Source organism: Amblyraja radiata, chromosome 5 (assembly GCF_010909765.2).
Source record: "Amblyraja radiata isolate CabotCenter1 chromosome 5, sAmbRad1.1.pri, whole genome shotgun sequence".
NCBI classification, from domain to species: domain Eukaryota; kingdom Metazoa; phylum Chordata; class Chondrichthyes; order Rajiformes; family Rajidae; genus Amblyraja; species Amblyraja radiata.
In genome coordinates, this window is record NC_045960.1 from 34,805,042 (window position 1) to 34,828,007 (window position 22,966).

A 22,966-nucleotide genomic window follows, 5' to 3' on the forward strand; every position below is an offset into this window, starting at 1 on the left:
TGTTTATAAATATCATGTGGGATGTAAAGGGTTAATTTTTTAAAACCTAATAGTTCATGAAATTGGAAGAAGAAAAATCCAGTGACGACATTTCAGACATTTTTGTAGTTCAGATTTTGCACAAATGAAAAGATCCTGGTAAGGAACAAAAGACCCCCCCCCCACCCACCTACCACCCACCCACGTAAAGCCCGAAACTGACCAATAGACAGTCAGTAAGCAACCTAATCCCTTCCCTACCCCCATCACTCCTAGCAACAGCACCCAATGTAGAAAAAAGCATATTTGCCACTCAATAGCCATAACACGGTCATTGTTGTGGTTTGAGAGAGATTAAAAAAACCATTGGCAGCGAAGCTGAAGAGCAAAAGCTACATATTATTTATCCAAGGTCAAAATATGAAAAACAAGAACTGCGTTCACTTAATTTGTCTAAAGACAGGTGAAAACAAATTCCTTCAATTTTAAGTATAAAAAACTAACAGAGAAATTCTTAAAAATTAATATACATAAAAGAAAAACAACTGGTCCAATTCTTAATCATTACCAAACGATATATTGTCAAAATAGGAACAATAAATCTCCAATTATAACTTAATCAGCTATCAATTACACCCCTTCATCCTCGTAAGTCTCCAAAAAGCTGGAAGCATCTTTAGGATTGTTAAAAAATTGAATGTTACCATTGAAAAGTCATATACACAGTCTAGCTGGATAAAGTAAGGCTGGGCGCAACTTTTTCTTAAACAGATCAGACATTACATTATGAAAAGACTTTCTTATTTCCAAAAGCTCATAACTATAATCAGGAACAAACCGAAACTTGCATCCTTCATATTCAACCACGCCCAACTTTTTTGCTGCCTGGAAAATATTCTCCTTCATTTGCAAGGTGAAACCGAACAATCAAGTGTCTCAGTTTATTACCAGATTTCTTCCCAATCCTGGGTGCGTTATCCAAAAATGGGAGATTTTCATAGTGCTCAATGTTGAAAGTCTCCTTTATCATTTTAGAAGCATATTTTATAACATTATCTCCTTCTTGACCTTCCGGCAAACCAACAATTCGTAAATTCACTCAACAGCTTCTGTTTTCCAGATCCATATATTTAATCTTATATTGCTGGAGTGCTTGAGTATTTTCATTCATTCTCCGTTCCAGTTTTTCAATCTTCAAATCTCTCTCTTGGCCTAGGGTTCGCAAGTTATGAATTTGTTCCTTTTGTTCACGAAATTCATCTTGTAACATAATCAGCTTTTCTTGAACTTCCTTCAATTTGCTCGAAACTCCTTTCACCATTTCTTCCAAACTGCAAAATCTTGTTTTCATATCATTTTTCAGTTCATCGTTCATTTTAGATATTGCTTCTAAAATACTAGAGTCAGAAGCTATGGCTGTGGCTGTGGCAGTGGCTTTCCCCCGTTCCTTCCTTGGGGAGCCTCCTTTCCCTTTTGTCTCCATCCTTTTCACAATTAAGGCGTGTAAAAGTGTTATCAACACTTTATGAAAAGTTAGACCGTGCCTTGAAGTTAAGTAATAACAAGTAACATTAAAAAAGTGGTAAGTGAAGGTTAAAAGTTAAGGGAGCAAACAAATTTGCAACCTTTACAGCATGCTGCCACTAGGTGAGTCCCCTAGTGTCCCTCTAAACCTTTTCAATCCATGTATGTGTCCAAGTATCTTTTAATTGTTGCTATTGTTTCTGCCTCAACTACCTCCTCTGGCAGCTTGTTCCATATACCTACCACCCTCTGAGTAAAAAAGTTGCCCCTCAGGTTTGTGTTAAATCTTGCCCCCCTTACTTTAAACACGGGCCTCTTGTTATTGATTCCCCTACCCTTGGTAAAAGACTATGTGCAGTCATCCTGCCTATTCCCCTTATGTTTTTGTTCCTGTTTTATCTTGTTCTTGCACCATTACTTTATTTTTTCATATCACTATCCAATTTATTTCACCTCTTTTCAAGTATCCTGTCACCTGCAACAAACCTGATGTTCCCCAGTCTAATGGTTTCCAATTTCCTGCGTGTATTCATTTCCATTTTACTAGAGAAGGCCCATGCCCGTATGATGGTCCAATAATCCTCCACTTCTTTGAACTGAGAATGAAACGCTGCCCCTTTGCCATCTTTATCTTCCTAGTTGAACTTGTTCACTTGACCCCATTTCCTTTAAACAGAAGGTTTTGATACATGAAGTTGTCTAGGCTTAGCTTATTGTTGTCCCAGTCCTGCTCAGCACCCCTCCTTACCTTTTCTTTTCATACATTGGTGAATTTATCAGTGCTGTTTTCTACTCTCACACTAAATTAACAAATGTCATCAACCAGTTTCCACACTTTACATCTCTTCAAATCGTAAATCACCAACATTTCTCTTCCACACCTCCATCTCCATTGGTGGTGATAGGCTAGCAACCGATCACATTGACTTTGTCTCCTATTACACATTAACCTCTCTGTCTGAATTCTTTAACATGACTCCAATCATTCTTATTATCTCAAACAACAGAATCTCAATTTTGAGGAGCCCCATTATCGTGCGAGTTCAGCAGTATTAGAGAGTGATTCCTCCAAAGCCATTTGCAGATTCTCTCGGTCTATCCTTCATGATTAAGCAGACAAAAACTGTATTCTCTTGAGTTTAGAAAAATGAAAACTATTCCCTAATTTTTATCAGAGTTTATCTGGGTAGATGCAAGGCTTATGTTTCCTTAGCCAAGGTTTTGAGAATTTTCCTCTCACCTTGATCCTGAATGGTTATCATTTTATATTGAGTCCTGTGAGGCAGCAAAGTTCTACACACAGAGGACAGTGAATCATTGGAATTCACTACCCATGGGAACTGTTGAGAGTCAGATACAGGATATATCCATAGAACGCAGAACATAGAAAGACACAAAACGTTGGAGTAACTCAGTGGGACAGACAGCATCTCTGGAGAGAAGGAATAGGTGACGTTTCGGGTCGAGACCCTTCTTCTGGTCTTAAGAAGAGGCTCGACCCAAAATGTCACCCATTCCTTCTCTCCAGAGATGTTGCCTGTCCAGCTGAGTTACTCCAGAATTTTGTGTTTATCTTCAGTTTAAACCAGCATCTGCAGTTCCTTCCTACATAGAACATTGCAAAGTATATAACTCAGAAACAGAACCTTCTGCCCACACTGATGACAAGCAAAACTAATATAATCTGCCGGCACATGATCCAGACCCCTCCATTACCTGCATATCCATGTGCTTATCTGAATACCTCTTAAATCTACATTTTATTTTGCAATCAAAGAATGTGGGATAAGGTATGGAAAATGGCACTGAGGTAAAAGATTGGCCTCATTAGATTCTTATAAAATGGTTAATCAGTTGAAAGGACCCAGAAGCCGACTCCTGACTATACCTTAAATTTTATGTTTGTGACATATTTAGTAATGCCTTCGTTCTATGTCTAGGTAACATAGATAGTTAAATAAAATAAACATAGTGGTATAAATCAAAACATCGCAATGTCTTTGATTCAATTTTTTTTTGACAACTCACGATTGCAAAGTTCTTTATTGGCCTCAACTTACCCTTCAGATTTTGAAAACTCAAACACGACATTATCACTATGTCCAAATTTATATTGCTCAATGCTTTGACACCCTTCTGATACATTGCTTTGTCATTTTTATAAACAGGTTAGAATGTTCATTCTAAATGTCATTCGCTTTTCATGTATCTGTACACTGTAAATTAATCGATTATAATCATGTATTGTCTTTCTGCTGACTGGTTAGCATCCAACAAAAGCTTTTTGGTACACATGACAATAAACTAAACTGATAACTGATACAAAACTGATGACATTCAATGCAGCTGAAGGGAGGGAAGATGTCCTTTGTAAAATAGATGGACTAGGGCTCAGCGGCATACTTACCCCATATTTTCTTTCTTTCTTTTTAAATCTTTTTATTGTTTTTTTTCAAAAACCCCCCAAAATAAAACATAAAAAACAAAGCAAAAAGAATAATGATAAACATAACAATGGTATTGATACATAGGGATCAGGATTACATTAATAACAGGTATAACCTAATATGAGACCAGTGTCAAAATACACAATGAATATAGACCTCGCGGTCTCTATGTAAATATAGATAAATCTTTAAAAGGAAACATATATGTAAAAAAAAACACAAAGATAAAAAGAAAAAGGGAAAAAACAAACACTAAACTAAAGAAAAAAAAAGAAAAATACCCATATTTTCGTTGAGGTATGTAAATATCATTCAAGACTCAAAGCACTAGCATTCTTGAAAAATATTTTTAAACATCCATTGAAATCTTTTCCAGGAGCCACAGCTTATAATCTTCCGATGTGTTATCGAATAATTGCACTGCCCACGCAAAGAAAATTATTACCCAAGAGAGAATGGACGAGTGTTATCATTGGGAAAGTGGAGGAAACAGGAAACCATTATGGGACTGGATTGTGGATAAGGCATTGAAGCTTTATAAGTAATTAGACTGCAGACCATCAAGCCATGGGTCATTGATTGAAGAAGGGTGGTTGAATATAACTTTCTCCCACTAGATTATGGCAAACACAGTTTTGATTGTTTGTACTTAATGCCTTCAAGTATCCATTAAAGTGAAACAAAAATCACCTATCAGTTCAGGATCTAGATAATGTTGTAGGTAATCAACTTGTTGTTTATGTTGTGAATTGACTGGATCAAAGTCCTTTCCTTGCCTATTATATTTACTGTGTTATTAATCTCAGTCTGTTTGCTAAGGGAGTGTATTCCACAGTATAGTGGCAGCAGTCTGCTTCTATAAACATCATTACAAGTGACATGCAGGATTGCTGCAGCTAAATTACAAACATTAAAACCATGAGTATAAAAAGTATGTAAGAAAATAAAATAAATGAAAATATTGATTCATTCTTTCTTATATTTCTGATTCTTGTCTTTAACAAACATCTCAGCTGAAGTACTGAACTCTGTACATTTTCCACAGAGCTGGTAATCGTATGAACGAACATGTTTATGATATGATTCACCATTTGTTCAATTTATAATAATTACCGTTGTGATTAAATGTGGGATTTTCGGGGAAAAAATGCCCTCTGCCTGATTGTGGTGATGACAACATTCCTAAACAGATAAATACTTTTCCTTGCCCGGTCAAGTGTACAGTATAGGGCCTGTCCCACTTGGGCGTCATTTGCGCGTCATTTACGCGACAGGCCGGTAGTGACTGTTGCGCGAAAATCGTCCAGCAGTACGACAGTCATGCGCCAAGTGCTCTTGGGAGTCCTGCTTCTTTTGGGAGCCATTTGCGATGTCGTTCGTACTTAGTCCGATCTCCGTGGCAAGGATTTTCCCAGTGAAAATCAAAGATAATATGGTGAAAATTGTTCAAAACTACCCGCGCTTTATACACTAGTGGTCAGGTGATGCGGTGCTCAAATGACGCGCAAATGGCGCACCGACGGCGTACGGCCGGCGCATGGTTACGGACATTGATGCACGATGACGCATAATACATTAGCATAGGCAATGCTCGTGCGTCACCGTGCGTAACCATGCATCACCACGTGCTACAAGTACGCCGGCAGTACGTCAGCGTATGCCATCAGTACGTCAGCATGCGCAAGGGATACGTCACGCAGGTGGCGCGCGAGAATTTTGATCACTGCAAAATCCTGGGGCGCCACGCGTTACCGCTCGTCACTGCATACGCCACCACGCCTCACCACGCACCATGCGCACATCACACGTGCGTCACGAAGCGCCAACCAATTTTTAGGATGTCGTGTAAATGACGCGCAAATGACGCCCAAGTGGGACAGGCCCTTATGGATTAAATGATTGCAGAACTCACCATAACGAGTTGTCAAAACCCACACCTTCAGAGAACAGCCGCTTTACAAGCTATATGGTGCCAGAATGACTTTTTAATTGGCCATATGCTCTCGCTTTGCAGTCTCGTACTGTGAGCACTTGAAACACTTTATGTGTACAATCTGCATGCCATCTTAGGTGGGAATAATTGACATGTCTTATTTAACATACACCACAATCTTTTGATGTATATTTGCTTAACTTAATGTATGTGGCAAGTCTTATTATTGAATATCGAATCTGCAATATCTGCCATATTGCAAAAAAGGAATGCTTGAGATACAATGAAAATAACAAAAATATTTAGTTTTAGCAGTTTTACTTTTAAAGAAATCACCGAGTCCGCGCCGACCAGCGATCCCTGCACATTAACACTATTCTACACACACTAGGGACAATTTACAATTTTACCAAGCCAATTAACCTACAAACCTATATGTCTTTGGGACGTGGGAGGAAACTGGAGCACCCGGGGAAAACGCACGCAGGTCACGGGGCGAAAGTACAAACTCCGTACAGACAAGAACCCGTAGTCAGGATTGAACCCAGGTCTCAAGCGTTGTAATGCAGCAATTCTACCACTACGCCACTGTGCTGCCCACCAGTGATCCCCTCACATTAACATTATTCCACACACACTCGGGACAATTTACAATTTTATCAATGCAGGAAATCTGCAAAATGTTAACAGGTAAGTTTACAGTTGACACTAAAGTAGGTGGCTGTGATGTGATGATGGTTTTCATAAATCATAGCAGGATCTTGATCAGGTGGGCAAGTGAGCTGAAGAATAGCTAATAGAGTTTAATGAGAAAAGTGCAAGGTGTAACATTTTTGGAAATCAAACCAGGACTGGACCTTCATAGTGTAGGGAGGAACTGCAGATGCTGGTTTTAACCGAAGATAGACACAAAATACTGGAGTAACTCAACGGGACATGTAGCTTTTTTGGAAAGAAGGAATGGATGATGTTTTGGGTCAACACCCTTCTGAAGAGGGTCTCGACCCAAAACGTCACCCATTCCTTCTCTCCAGAGGTGCTGCCTGAGTTACTCCAGCATTTTGAGTCTATCTGCTGAACCTCCTCAGTGATTGGTGAGGCCTTGGGAGTGTTGTAGAGGAATCTTGGAGTACAGGTACATAGTTCCCTGAGAACAGGTATCATCACAGGTAGACAGGGTGCTAAAGAGGGCTTTAAGTACATTGGCCTTCATCAGTTAGGTATTGAGTATAGAAGTAGGGACGTTATATTACAGTTGTACAAGATGCTGGTGAGGCCACAATTTGAGTACAGTATTCAGTTTTGGTCACACAGTCATAGGAAGGATGACATTAAGCTAGAAATGGGTGCAATGAAGATTTATAAATTGACAGGACATGAGGGCCTGAACTATAGACAAAGATTGGACATCACAGGTGGCTGAGTGATGATCTTAATAGGTGTATAAAATCATGAGGGTAAGGAGGGTTGGGAGTATGTAACCTTCACGTGGTCCACCCTGTTTCAATGAATGCAATCAACCTGGCGTGCACTAACAGAAGATCAATCAGAACAAGTTGTCTTACAACTTTAGGCTGTGCACGCCATATGCAAGAAGAAGAAGATGAGGATAAGGGATCAAGAACAAGAGGACATAGCTCTAAGGTGAGAAGGGCAAGGTTTAATGCAAACCTGAGGGGCAGCATTTTTACTCAGAGGATGGTGGGTATATGGAATGAACTGCCAGAGGTGAAACAGGTACTATAACAACATTGAAAGGACACGTGGATAGGTACATGGATTCCAACTCAGCTTGTACATTTGTCCTTACGTACATAGAGGGATATAGACAAAAGGGACTAACTTTGATGGGGCATTTTGGTCAACATGGACAAGATGAAACAACGGCCTGTTTCTGTGCTAGATGACTCCATGATTCTAGGCAATCTGCAAAAGGTTCACAAGTAATACTTGATGACACATGTTATGGGGCATCAAAATGTTGCATGTTAATAAGCCAATCTCTCCTTGGCAAATTCCTAAACACTTCCCATCTTTTGCTGCCGCTATTCCAAGTTCTGTGCAGGGTCATGGTGGACTACCATCCTCACACGATGAGTGAAGAACAGGCTACTGTCATTACACTACCTCCTGCAAGTGGACATTCATGTTGCCATCAATAAGTCAATCAGGCAAAGGAAAGATCCTGGCCTGAAATATTGCCTATCCATTCCCTCCACAGATGCTGCTCGACCTGTTGGAATCCTCCAAATCATGAGTGTATTTACTCAAGATTTCAGCATCTCCTTGAGGTTGGTAGTTCTTGTGTCTGGATTCATTTTGTCACAGTTCAATCCATTGGGTATTGTATTAGTTCACACATACACACAATGCTTTTCTCTGTGCATCTATTTATCTTTATAGTGTGCAAACCTTTTTAAGTTCAATTTACTAGCCAGAGTTTCCAACTCAGCTGTTACGTTTGTTCTTATGTACATAAGGCACAGGCAGCTATTAATAATAACTTGAATCAGCTGACCAAAGAAAACAACAGAATTTGTCTGACTGCACTATTAGCCAACATTATCCTGGCAGCTGGACAGAAAACAAAAGTACAGATGGTTTGTGGTGAAAATCAGCCATTATTTTGGGGGAGAAAATTCAGAAATACACATGTAGATGGGTGAAAGGAGTATAGCTTGGCAGAAATGTCAAACGTGCGAAGACCTATTGCATAGTAGCTTCTGCTTAAGAAGATCCCAGTATCTATTTGGTTTACGTTTTAACAAACTTAATTTCTGCTGCTGACAAACTTCACAGCAGTAGCTCTGACACAAAAGAGTGAAAGGCAATTAAGCTGAGTCAAACTGTTCCATTTATGTTAGTTTTAACACACTTCTTAGGCAATTAGTATCCTCATTACCGGCTGCTCTTAATTGAAGGTGCATGGGAAATCTCTCTTCAATTCATATCCTGGTCTGAGCTCATTCTTCCTGTAAATAAGATGGATATTTGTTATTACACACCAAAGTAACAGAGTACTTATCTCGATGCTCCCCATTTAAACTGCAGGGTTGCAATGGCACACATGTAGAATAATTTTGTGAAGTTACAAGCTGGTAAGTTCTGTTTCATGATGTTATTAGGGCACCTGCATTATAAAAAGGGAGAGGAAGTCAAACAGGAATGCTATAAACATATTGTGAACACATTATAAATAACACATTAAAGGACCGCAGCAACTTCTCACTTGTGTTCTCAACTACTGTTATTAGGAAGCAAAAAGGGTGATTTCCTGATTTGCAGAAACACTTTAGACAGTTTTCTGGCTGTAAAGGTGTTGAGCTACCACTGAGAAGGAAAGCTTCAATTTCCACCAAATTGCATCTGTACATACAACATCTATCAAAATGTTAGCTGGAACTATTCAAGACTACCTCAACCAGCAAAATGAGCTGCTTTCTAGATTCCAATGTACAGCAGAATGCTAAATGATCATTAACTGGCGATGGTAAAGATCACTACAATGAAAACTTAGGGGTGCAACGTAACTTTGTGAATCTTGTTCACCACTGCCTTTCAACACTGGGTTGGCACCATACAACAGCAAAATGCTGCCCGTCGCATGCCTTTCATTTTAGTACACTCCTTTACATTAGAGATACAGCGCAGAAACAAGCCTTTCGGTCCACCGAGTCTGCACCAACTAGCAATCACCCCCCGTACACTAGCACTATCCTACACATTAGTGACAATTTACACTTTTTACTGAAGCCAATTAACCTACAAACCTGTACATCTTTGGAATGTGAGAGGAAACTGGAGCACCTGGAGAAAACCCACACGGCCATGGGGAGAACGTACAAACCGTACAGACAGCACCCATAGTCATGATCGAACACGGATCTCTGGCGCAGTAAGGCAGCAACTCTATCACTTGCCACTGTGCCACCCAATATGTCTGGGCATATTTGTTAAGCTCGTATGTCCTGTCTCTTGGGAAAATCCAGCAACTAGCTGCCATAAAGGAAAGGTTATTCCAGCCTTACTCAGGTTTTTGGGATTTGCCCGTTCATAACTGCCTCCTGTAGATTTTTGTCATGTGAGACCTGAATTTGGAAAGCATATTTTCATTTCCAATTTTCACTTTTATGTCTAAAAGAGAGTGGACATTACCGAAGCGTTGGTGCTGGAGGTCTTAAAACACATTATAGTTGATAAATCCCTGGGACCTAATCAAGTGTATTCTAGAACATTATGGGAAGCTATGGAAGAAATTGTTGGACCACTGCCAGGATATCTGCATGCTCAATAGACTTGGTGAGATGCTAGAAGACTGGAAACTGGCCAATGCTGTAGCTATATTTAGGGGCAGCATGGTGGTGCAGCGGTAGAGTTGCTGCCTTACACCATCATGTCTGTACGGAGTTTGCACGTTCTCCCCATGATGCGAACGTATTCCCCTGGTGCTCCAGTTTCCTCCCAACTCCACAAAGACTTACAGGTTTGTAGGTTAATTTGGCTTCAGTAAAAATTGTAAATTGTCCCTAGTATCTAGAATAGTGTTCGTGTACAGGGATCACTGGTCGGTGCAGACTCGGTGTGCCGAAGGGCCTATTTCAACGCTGTATCTCTAAAACAACAATCTAATTTAAGAAAACCTACAAGGAAAAGCCTGGGGACTAAAGAATGGTTGGTGTTACTTCAGTGATGTGTCGGTTATTGGAGAGGTTTCTGAGAGATAACAACTACATGGGTTTGGAAAGGTAAGATTAGGGATAGTGAGCATGGCTTTGTGCATGGAAAATTGTGTCTAACCAATGTGATTGAGTTTTTTTTTTTTTTAAAGAGGTGAGGGCAGTGTGGTAAATATTCTCCAAATGGACTTTAGCAAGACATTTGACAAGAAAACACATGGTAGGCTGACCTGGAAGGTCAGATCTTTTGGGATCTTGCGATTCTAGCCAATTGGAACAAAATTGGTGGTAGGAGTCGGAAGGTGATAGCGGAGGCTCGTTTTTCAGACTGAGGACTGTAACAAGTGATGTAGCACTGGAATTGGTGCTGGGGCCACTGTTGCTCGCTATTTATATTAATGATTTGGATGTCAATGCAGGTAGCATAGTTAGTAAGTTTGCACAGGATACTAAAGTTGTTGGTATAGTTGACAGTGAAGAAGGTTGTCAATGATTAAAATGGTAGCCTGATCCCAAGAAATAGCAAATGGAATTTAATTCAGATAAATGTGAAGTGGTGTATTTTGGTAGGACTTACGTAGTAACTGAGAGGGATCTAAGGGGATATTGTAAAACAGAAGGATCAAGGGGTGCAGGTATATAATTCCATGAAGACACAATGAACGGTAGATTACGATTTATTCTTTTTAAGATTTATTTTAAAAAATTGAAGATAGGCTGGGTCTTTTTTTCCATGGAGCAGAGGAGGCTGAAGTATGGCATAGATAAGGAAAATAGATGCAGTCTTTTCCCCCTGGGGTAGTGGAGTCTAAAACTAAAATTATATCTATAAGAGAGAGGAAAGATGTAAAAGGGACACGAGGAGCAACATTTTCACACAGCGGGTGGTGTGTGCATGAAACAAGCTGTCAGGGAAGTGGGAGAAGCAGCAGCAACAACTACTGTATTTAGAAACTTCTGTGACATGTTCATGAAGTGGAAGGATTTGAGTCTCGTGCTGACTATATTAGTTAGACAACTTGGTTGACATAGAAGAGTTGGGCTGAAGGGCCTGTTTATGTGCTCTGTGCCTCCGACAATATAACTTGCCTTCCTTTTCAGTGATAAAAGATGCATGCAATAAAGTTCAGAGAATGGCAGGGCCCTGAAAGTGTTGTAAAGCAGAGGGATCGAGGAGTGCAGGTACATAGTTCGTTGAAAGTGGCATCACAGGTGCATAGGATGGTCAAGAAGGCCTTTGGTACATTCGCCTTCATCAGTCAGGGTATTGAGTATAGAAGTTAGGCGGTCATGTTATAGTTGTACGAGACATTGGTGAGTCTGCATTTGGAGTATTGTGTTTAGTTCTGGTCATCCGTCGATAGGAGGGATGTTGTTAAGCTGGAAAGAGTGCAGAGAAGATATATGAGGATGTTGCCAGGACTTAAGGGCTTGACCTATAGGGAGAGGTTGTGCAGGCTAGGACTTTATTCCTTGGAGTGCAGGAGGCTGAGGGGCAATCTTGTAGAGGATTATAAAATCATGAGCAGAATAGATAGCCTGAATGCACAGTCTTTTACCCAGAATAGAGAAATGAAGAACCAGAGGACATCAGTTTAAGGTGCGAGGAAAAAGATTTAATAGGCCCTGAGAAACAACTTTTTCCTCACAGAGTTTGCTGGATACAGTGTATTCAGAAAATATTCAGACCCCTTCAGTTTTTCCACATTTTGTTACATAGAAACATAGAATATAGGTGCAGGAGGAGGTCATTCGACCATTTGAACCAGCACCGCCATTCATTGTGATCATGGCTGATCGTCCACAATCAATAACCCATGCCAGCCTTCTCCCCTTACATTACAGCCTTATTCTAAAATGGATTAAATTATTTTTTATCATCAATCTACACACAACGCCAAATAATAAAAAAGCGAAAACAGGTGTTTAGAAATGTTTGCAAAGTAATTCAAAAGAAATAACTGAATTATCACATTTACATAAGTATTCAGACCCTTTGCTCAGTACTTTGTTGAGGCACCTTTGGCAGCGATTACAGCCTCAAGTCTTCTTGGGTATGATGCCACAAGCTTGGTACCTGTAATTGAGTAATTTCTCCCATTCCTCTCTGCAGATCCACTCAAGCTCTGTCTGGTGGAATGGGGAGCGTTGATGCACAGCTATTTTCAGGTCCCTCCAGAGATGTTCGATCGGGTTAAAGTCCGGGCTCTGGCTGGGCCACTCAAGGACATTCACAGATTTGTCATTAAGCCACTCCTATGTTGTCTTGGCTGTGTGCTTAGGGTCGTTGTCCTGTTAGAAGGTGAACCTCCGCCCCAGTCTCAGATCCAGAATGCTCTGGAGCAGGTTTTCATGAAGCATCTCTCTGTATTTTGCTCCTTTCATCGTTCCCTCGATCCTGACTAGTCTCCCAGTTCCTGCCACTGAAAAACATCCCCACAGCATGATGCTGCCACCACCATGCTTCACCGTAGGTATGGTATTGGTCAAGTGATGAGTGGTGGCTGGTTCTCTCCAGACTTAACACTTGGCATTCAGGCCAAAGAGTTTAATCTTGGTTTCATCAGACCAGAGAATCTTGTTTCTCATGATCTGGGAGTCCTTTAGGTGCCTTTTGGCAAACTCCAAACGGGCTGTCATGTGGCTTTTACTGAGTAGTGATTTCCGTCTGGCCATTTTACCATACAGGCCTGATTGATGGAGTGCTGCAGATATAGTTGTCCTTCTGGAAGGTTCTCCCATCTCCACAGAGGAACTCTGGAGCTCTGTCAGAGTGACCATCGGGTTCTTGGTCACCTCCCTGACCAAGGCCCTTCTCTCCCAATTGCTCAGTTTGGTCGGGCAGCCAGCTCTATGAAGAGTCCTGGTGGTTCCAATGTTCTTCCATTTAAGAATGAGAGAGGCCACTGTGCTCTTCGGGACCTGCAATGCTGCAAAAATTGTTTTATGCCCTTCCCCAGATCTGCGTCTCGACACATTCCTGACTCGGAGGTCTATGGACAATTCCTTTGTCTTCGTGGCCTGGTTTTTGCTCTGACATGCACTGTCAACTGTGGGACCTTATTTGGACAGGTGTGTGCCTTTCCAAATCATGTCAAATCAATTTAATTTACCACTGGTGGACTCCAATCAAGTTGTAGAAACATCTCAAGGATAATCAATGGAAACAGGATGAACCTAAGCTCAATTTTGAATGTCATAGCAAAGGGTCTGAATACTTAGGTAAATGTGATATTTCAGTTATTTCTTTTGATTTCCTTTGCAAAAATTTCTAAACACCTGTTTTTGCTTTTTTATTATGGGGTATAGTGTGTAGATTGATGATAAAAAAAAATGAATTTAATCAATTTTAGAATAAGGCTGTAACGTAACAAAATGTGGAAAAAGTGAAGGGTCTGAATATTTTCTGAATGCCCTGTATATAGAACAAGCTGCCAGAGGAGGAAGATGAAGCAGATACCATTCTAAGTATTTAAAAGACATTTGGACAGGTACATGGATAGAAATTATTTAGAGGTATATGGGCCAAATGCAGGCAGGTGGGATTAGTACGGATGGGGCACCTTGGCCAGCATGGGCAAGCTGGGCCGAAGGGCCTGTTTCGATGCTGTATGACTTTATAGGGAAATTTATGATCTCCGTTGTCCCATCAGAAGAATCAGAAAACCATGTTTCCTGTTTACAATGACCAGCAGAGTTAGGATAATTCAAACAATTTAAATATCTGACTTTTCATACTGAGCGGATTGAATGAATAATGAGAGATTAAATGGACCAATTTAGAAGAAAATGGAACAGATTAGCATTTGTGAAGATGAGAAAATGGATCACTAACGCACTGTTTAAGTTTGATGTGTGTGTATGGGTTGTAACACTTGAATTGCAAATAATTTGATAGTATACTTAACAGAATAAGCTAACCCAGAAATTATTTGCTTTTCATAATTTAATAAATGCCGTTTGAAATTATTCTGTCATGTGTGAAATGCTGATTTGTTTTACTAATTTGCTTTCAACGCAGAACTTCAAACTGTTGGCAAGATAACAATGTAAATGAGAAGGCATTTTTGCCTCTGGAGGAAGTAAAGTCCAGAAATTGGATTCTCCCTTCTTTGAAGCGCTAAGCTGTTGTTGCATATTGTGTGACTGTGGATTTTTAGTCCCCTCGCAAAATATTGTGAAATTAGTCAATAAGGCGACACAGTGGCATAGCGGTAGAGTTGCTGTCTTACAGCTCCATAGACCCAGCTTTGATCCTGACAATGGGTGCCATCTGAACGGAGTTTGTACGTTCTCTCTGCACTGCGTGGGTTTTCACCGGGTGCTCTGGTTTCCTCCCACATTCCAAAGACGTGCAGGTTTGTAGATTAATTGGCTTCAGTAAAATTGTAAATTGTCCCTAGTGTGTAGGATACTGCTCGTGTACGGGGTGATCACAGATAGGCATGGACTCAGTGAGCTGAAGGGCTTGGTTCCATGCTCTTTCTCTAAAGTCTAAAAAGATGTTTATGACAGCATTGTGTTAGTTTCCACCCAGAAACATACAGTGAAGTATAACCTGTGTTTTTCCCTGTGCGAACATATTCAATATAATGTAGCTGCCGACCTTTTGATGTAGGCCAAAGAGAAGAGCATTTGTCCTTAAGATCGCACTTACCACAACATACATTGGTTGCCATGGGGAAAGGGAGAGAGGTCAACATGTAACAAGTACATGGTACAGGTCCATGGATTGGAAAGGTTTAGAAGGATATGGGTCAAACGCAGGCTGGATTGAGTAGTATAGATGGGGCATGTTGGTCGGTGTGGGCAAGTTGGGCCGAAGGCTTGATTCCATGCTGTATAACTCTATGACTCTATTACATGGTATTGAAATCTGGTGCAGAAAACAGAAGTTAAAGTAAAGGTTATTTTACATGCATGACACCATCACCAACGCTTCCTGCCAAGTTCTGCAAATGCAACTCAGCATTATCTGAGAGAGGAACACCCCTAGAGAAGATATGATTGACTGGGGATTCATGTCACAGGGTGTTACACCGAGAACTAGCCAACTTTAATCCGGCACTTGGTGTGGTGGTGAGGGTTGAAAGTAATGAAACATGTCCACTGCTCCAGTGGGAAAAGGTGAGGATGTTTCCATGATAAGGTTGCTCAGTGAGAAGGTTAGTGAACACCATATTTAGGAGATGACAGGCCGTGTGTCATTCCCAAGCTCTCACAGGAGGTTAGTGCACCTTGGAGGCCTTGTCCTCAGCCATCGATGTCAAGCGCACACACTTGCTAGCCGTTGGAGATAATCCATCACAGAGTACCCACTGGGTCAGGTGGCAGTTCGGGCGGCACAGTGGCGCAGCCACTACCTCATACCGCCAGACACCCGGGTTTGATCCTGATAGGTGCTATCTGTACGGAGCTTGTATACTTTCACTGTGACTGTGTGGGTTTTCTCCGGGTGCTCTGGTTTCCTCCCACATTCCAAAATCATGCAGGCTTTATAGGTTAATTGGCTTGATAAAATTGTAACTGCTAGAGTCAGTTATTAAAGATGGGATAGCAGCACATTTGGAAAGTGGTGAAATCATTGGACAAAGTCAGCATGGATTTACAAAAGGTAAATGTCTGACGAATCTTATCGAATTTTTCGAGGATGTAACTAGTAGCGTGGATAGGGGAGAACCAGTGGATGTGGTGTATCTGGACTTCCAGAAGGCTTTCGACAAGGTCCCACATAAGAGATTAGTTTACAAACTTAAAGCACACGGCATTGGGGGTTCAGTATTGATGTGGATAGAGAACTGGCTGGCAAACAGGAAGCAAAGAGTAGGAGTAAACGGGTCCTTTTCACAATGGCAGGCAGTGACTAGTGGGGTACCGCAAGGCTCAGTGCTGGGACCCCAGCTATTTACAATACATATTAATGATCTGGATGAGGGAATTGAAAGCAATATCTCCAAGTTTGCGGATGACACTAAGCTGGGGGGCAGTGTTAGCTGTGAGGAGGATGCTAGGAGACTGCAAGGTGACTTGGATAGGCTGGGTGAGTGGGCAAATGTTTGGAAGATGCAGTATAATGTGGATAAATGTGAGGTTATCCATTTTGGTGGCAAAAACAGGAAAGCAGACTATTATCTAAATGGTGGCCGACTAGGAAAAGGGGAGATGCAGCGAGACCTGGGTGTCATGGTACACCAGTCATTGAAAGTGGGCATGCAGGTGCAGCAGGCAGTGAAGAAAGCGAATGGTATGTTAGCTTTCATAGCAAAAGGATTTGAGTATAGGAGCAGGGAGGTTCTACTGCAGTTGTACAGGGTCTTGGTGAGACCACACCTGGAGTATTGCGTACAGTTTTGGTCTCCAAATCTGAGGAAGGACATTATTGCCATAGAGGGAGTGCAGAGAAGGTTCACCAGACTGATTCCTGGGATGTCAGGACTTTCTTATGAAGAAAGACTGGATAGACTTGGTTTATACTCTCTAGAATTTAGGAGATTGAGAGGGGATCTTATAGAAACTTACAAAATTCTTAAGGGGTTGGACAGGCTAGATGCAGGAAGATTGCTCCCGATGTTGGGGAAGTCCAGGACAAGGGGTCACAGCTTAAGGATAAGGGGGAAATCCTTTAAAACCGAGATGAGAAGAACTTTTTTCACACAGAGAGTGGTGAATCTCTGGAACTCCCTGCCACAGAGGGTAGTCGAGGCCAGTTCATTGGCTATATTTAAGAGGGAGTTAGATGTGGCCCTTGTGGCTAAGGGGATCAGAGGGTATGGAGAGAAGGCAGGTACGGGATACTGAGTTGGATGATCAGCCATGATCATATTGAATGGCGGTGCAGGCTCGAAGGGCCGAATGGCCTACTCCTGCACCTAATTTCTATGTTTCTATGTTTCTATGTTTCCCTTGTGTGTGGAATGCAACTAGTGTACTGTCATCGAGGGTGATTGCTGGTCAGCACGGACTCGGTGGGCAGAAGGGCTTCTTTCCACGCTGGATCTCTAAACTAAACTAACATAAACAAATATGTAGACACCTACAGAGGCCAAGCCAAGTCTACACTGATCCAGTCCAGCCTGCCATAATTGCTAAAAGATCAGCAAGTTTCCATCAAGGTGCCGCTTGATCATTATATTTGAGATGATACTTTATTGACACATCTACCATGGTACAGTGAAATGCTTTGCTTTGTATACAACCTACAAATTGTATACAATTTGGACGGCACGGTGGCGCAGCGGTAAAATTGCTGCCCTACAGTGCCAGAGACCCGGGTTTGATCCTGACTACAGGTGCTTGTCTGTACGGAGTTTGTACATTCTCCCCGTGACCTGTGTCGGCTTTTTCCAGGATCTCCAGTTACCTCCCACATGATCACCAGGTGGCGCCGGCAATGGCTGCCTCGCCAACAGTCTGTTTCGTCCCCTCCTTCTATGTTGTTTTATAGTATGTGTTAAATGTATGTTTTTAGTGTTCGTTCGCTTGTTTCATGTGGGGAGGGGGGTGGGGGTGGGGGGGGTGGGGGGGGGTGGGGGGGGGGTGGGGGAAAACTTTTATTATTCTTTTACCTCGACGGAGAAGCAATTTTCTTTCCGCATCGTATCTGCGTCCGCACTGCGGCCTGACATCGTGGAGTTGGCGGTCTCGTGCTCGGGACCAACCTGGAGACTTAACATCCAGGCTGCAGAAGCTTTGACCGCCCCGATTCTGGAGCTTCGATCACCCCAACACGAGAGCTTTGATCTCCCTGACATGGTGGCTTTGTTCGCCCCTGACGCGGGGGGCTTAGATCGCCCTGACGTGGGGGCTTCGATCGCCCCAAACACGGGGGCTTAGATCGCCGGCTGTGGGAGCGTTGATCGCCCCGACTGCGGATGGTTCTACTGCCCTGACCGTGGGGGAATTAAGAGGAAGAAGCTTAGACTTTATTGCCTTCAATCACAGTGAGGAATTGAAACATAGAAACACTGATCACCAACTCAGTATCCTGTACCTGCCTTCTCTCCATACCCCCTGATCCCTTTAGCCACAAGGGCCACATCTAACTCCCTCTTAAATATAGCCAATGAACTGGCCTCAACTACCTTCTGTGGCAGAGAGTTCCAGAGGTTCACCACTCTCTGTGTGAAATGTGGGGAATCTGCGGTGGTGGATGTTTATGTTAACTTTTATGTAGTTGTGCGTCTTGTTGCTTTTTTTTAGTATGGCTGCATGGTAATTTGAGCTTCACTGTAACTTAATTGGTACACGTGACAGTAAACAGACCGTTGAACCTTTGAACTGCAAAGATGTACAGGTTTGTAAGTTAAATGACTTGGTAAAATTATAAATTGAATTGTATTGAATTGAATACTTTATTGTCACATGTGACAAGTCTCTGTGAAATGTTTTGCTTGCATATAGTCGCCACATAAAGGGCATCCCTAGTGTGTGTAGGATAGTATGTGTGCGGGAATCATTGGTCGGTGCGAACTCGCTGGGGCGAAGGGCCTGTTTCCATGCTGCATTTCTAAGCTAAATAAACCTAAACCTGGTAAAATCATGCAGCAAAACCAAGGCAGTACACATGTGTTGGCATGTTTTGGCCCCCAAAAAGCCCTGAACACCCATGAGCAGATCAGAGGTGATCAGGGCTAAATAAATGCTACACGTCAGCCACAGTCTGTTGTGTTCAGAGCAGATAAGTGTTTTGCATAAACAGATCAGCATGCTGCAGCAGCTGATACATGGTGCACAGGAGCAGGGACATTTATTCATCCCCTCACAGTCAACACCGATCCTCATCAGAACCGGTATCCTACACAGATCACACAGACTGACTGTGAGCAAAATATTGAAGGTAGCAGGAATGTGACCTTCATAAGTGATAGGAGCAGAATGAGGCCATTCGGCCCATAAAGTCTACTCCGCCATTCAATCATAGCTGATCTATCTCACCCTCCTAACCAATTCTCCTGCCTTCTCTCCATAACCCCTGACACTTGTCCTCATGACCCACTTGTCACCTCTGGTTTTGAAAGATGAAACAATAGTGGACTGATCTCAGTGAGAACAGATTAATGAACCATCTCACCTTCCCGTTCCTTAAGAGGTCAATTAGTGGGCAAGTTCAAGCCATTGATGTTCACACTCAATAGCGTTCTTTCACACCATGGAGTCTCAAGAAACAAACTCAACCATGTCCTCCATGCAGCCATTCCAGATTGCTTCTTCAATTGAACCTTGACATCAATTTGAAGTAATTCCATTTCGGGCAAGACATGTCACGTGGGTCAACAAAGACATCTGTGTGGAGTCAATGGGAAAGTGAGCAATCTTCCAACAGCTGGACTGAAATCACAGAGGGGGCACTTTGACCCAGCAGCAGGATATTAAAAATCACAAATAATGTAATGAAAGGGGAAATAAACATTTGTGTTAAAATTCATAATCAAATGTCTTCTGAATATTGATTTCTCTAACTTCAAGTAACCCTTGAATTCCTCTCTCTCCGTCCCTCCCTCACCCTAGTCATCGTACTAGTTTCACTGTCGTCCTGTTGAGTTTCACTGTCTGTATAACTCGTTATCCCCTAGCCCACTGCCAACAATGGACCATTGTGGGCTCCACCTTTCGTTGATAGAAACATAGAAACATAGAAACATAGAAAAATAGGTGCAGGAGAAGGCCATTCAGCCCTTCGGCCCTTCATGGCTGATCATCTAAAATCCGTACCCCGTTCCTGCTTTTTCTCCATATCTCTTGATTCCTTCAGTACTAAGAGCTAAATCTAACTCTCTCTTGAAAACATCCAGTGAATTGGCCTCCACTGCCTTCTGTGGCAGAGAATTCCACAGATTCACAACTCTCTCGGTGAAGAAGTTTTTCCTCATCTCAGTCCTAAATGGCCTCCCCCTTATTCTTAAACTGTGACCCCAGGTTCTGGACTTCCGCAACATCGCGAAAAATCTTCCTGCATCTAGCCTGTCAAATCCTTTAAGAATTTTATATGTTTCTATAAGATATCCTCTCATCCTTCTAAATTCCAGTGAATACAAGCTCAGTCCACCCAGTCTCAAGTCAAGTATCCTTTATTGTCATTCAGACTTTTCAGTCTGAACGAAATTTCGTGCCTTGCAGTCATAACATAGAATAAAATAACAAAACTCACAATAAACATAGATTTAACATCCACCACAGTGAGTCCACCAGGCACCTCCTCACTTTCTTTCATCATATGTCAGTCCCGCCATCCCGGGAATTAACCCAGTGAACCTACGCTGCACTTACTCAATAGCAATAATGTCCTTCCTCAAATTAGGAGGCCAAAATTGCACATAATACTCCAGGTGCGATCTCACCAGGGCCCTGTACAACTACAGAAGCACCTCCTTGCTCCTAAACTCAAATCCTCTCGCAATGAAGACCAACATGCCAGAACATTAGTCAAGCATGATTTCCCCTTCATAAATCCATGCTGGCTTTGACCGATCCTGTCACTGCTTTCCAAATGCGCTGCTATAATATCTTTAACAATCGACTCAAGCATCTTCCCCACTATGATGTAAGGCTATCTGGTATATAATTCCCCAATTTCTCTCTCCCTCCTTTCTTAAAAAGTGGGGTTACATCGGCTACCCTCCAGTCCACAGGAACTGACCCAGTCGAGTGAACATTGGAAAAGTGATCACCAATGAACCCATGATTTGTAGGGCCACATCCTTGATTACTCTGGGATGCAGACCATCAGGCCCTGGAGATTTATCTGCCTTCAGTCCAAACAGTTTACCTAACACCATTTCCTAACTAATGTGGATTCCCTTCAGTTCCTCCCTTCCACTAGATCCTCAGTCCCCTGGTATTCATGGGAGATTGTTTGTGTCTTTCTTAGTGAAGACAGAACCAAAGTACTCGTTTAACTGTTCTGCCATTTCTTTGTTTCCATTATAAATTCACCTGTCTCTGATTGTAAGGGACCTACATTTGTCTTCACTAATCTTTTCTTTTTTACATATCTAAAGAAGTTTTAGAGTCAGTTTTTATATTCCCCGCAAGCTTTCTTTCATGCTCTTTTTCCCACCTCTTAATTAACCCCTTTGTCATCCTCTGTTGAGTTCTGAATTTCTCCCAGTCCTCCAGTTTGCTGCTTCCTCAGGCCCATTTATATGTCATTTCCTTGGATTTAACACCATCCTTGATTTCCTTCGTTAGCCACGGTTGTGCTGCCTTCCCCATTTTATATTTTCGTCAGACGGGGATGAACAATCTTTAAATCTTTGCCATTGCATCTCCACCGTCAACCCTTTAAGTATAATTTGCCAGTCTAGCCTAGCCAATTCCCATCTTTAAAGTCTCCTTTCTTTAAGTTAAGGACTCTAGTCTTTGAATTAACTGTTTCACTTTCCATCCTAATGCAGAATTCCACCATATTATGGACACTGTTGCCCAAGGAGCTTTGCACTCCAAGATCGCTAACTAATCCTTTCTCATTACAAAATACCCAGTCTAGGATGGCCTATCCTCTAGTTGGTTCTTGTACATATTGGTTTAAAAACCATCCCGTATACATTCCAGGAAATCCTCCTCCTCGGCACGTCTACCAATTTGGTTGGCCCAATCTATATGTAAATTAAAGTCACCCATGATAAATGTTGTACCTTTGCATCCCTGATTTCCTGCTTGATGCTATCCCCAACCTCCCTACTGCTGTTTAGTGGTCTGTATTCTTTGTTACTTTTTGCATATTGTTCACTAATTTGTTCTATATCTCTCATTTCCCTTTCCCCTGACTTTCAGTCTGAAGAAGGGTCCCGACCCAAAATGGCACGCATTCCTTTTTCTCCAGAGAAGCTGCCTGATCCGCTGAGTTACTCCAGCTTTTTGTGTCTATCTTCGGTTTAAACCAGCATCTGCAGTTTCTTCCTGCAAGTCATGATCTTTGCTATTTATATGATTTTTTCCGCTGTTATAATGGATTCTATGTACAGTATTCACATGTAATTATTTGTCGTACAGCGATACTGGCCTTGCTGTCAGATCTGCCATGCCTCACTGAGGAAACACACTGATTGTGTGTTGCCAGAGGTGTCATCGCTGAAGCACCTATTGTGTGTCAGCAGCTAAATGCTGAAGGAAGCACTCGCTGTCAGTTGTGGTGCACCTTATGGAAGGTGTATGGGTTGGAAAGCTGCCCAGTCAGGTCTGATTATGTCAGTGGTGTCCTTTCGAGTAACAATAAAAGCACTGAAGTAATAGTGAACACATTCTCTTGTGATTGTGGACCTCAGCTTTAATCTCCAATTTCTGCCGGTGTGGATGGAAATGGGGGGTTGTGTGAATAATTAAATTACTGGATAGTGTCAAATGGTGGAAAAATAACAAACGTGCTAGCTGAACATCAAAGTGCCTAGTCAAGTTTGACGAAGGGAATT

General features: G+C 41.9%; 1 long non-coding RNA gene across 1 annotated transcript; it reads left to right on the forward strand.

Moving 5' to 3' along the window:
* Positions 1–1,557: 1,557 nt before the first annotated feature.
* LOC116973181 lies at positions 1,558–22,456 on the forward strand. Its single transcript, XR_004412010.1, has 3 exons — positions 1,558–1,630; positions 8,175–8,178; positions 22,442–22,456. It is a non-coding gene; the product is annotated as an uncharacterized LOC116973181 (long non-coding RNA).
* Positions 22,457–22,966: the final 510 nt, after the last annotated feature.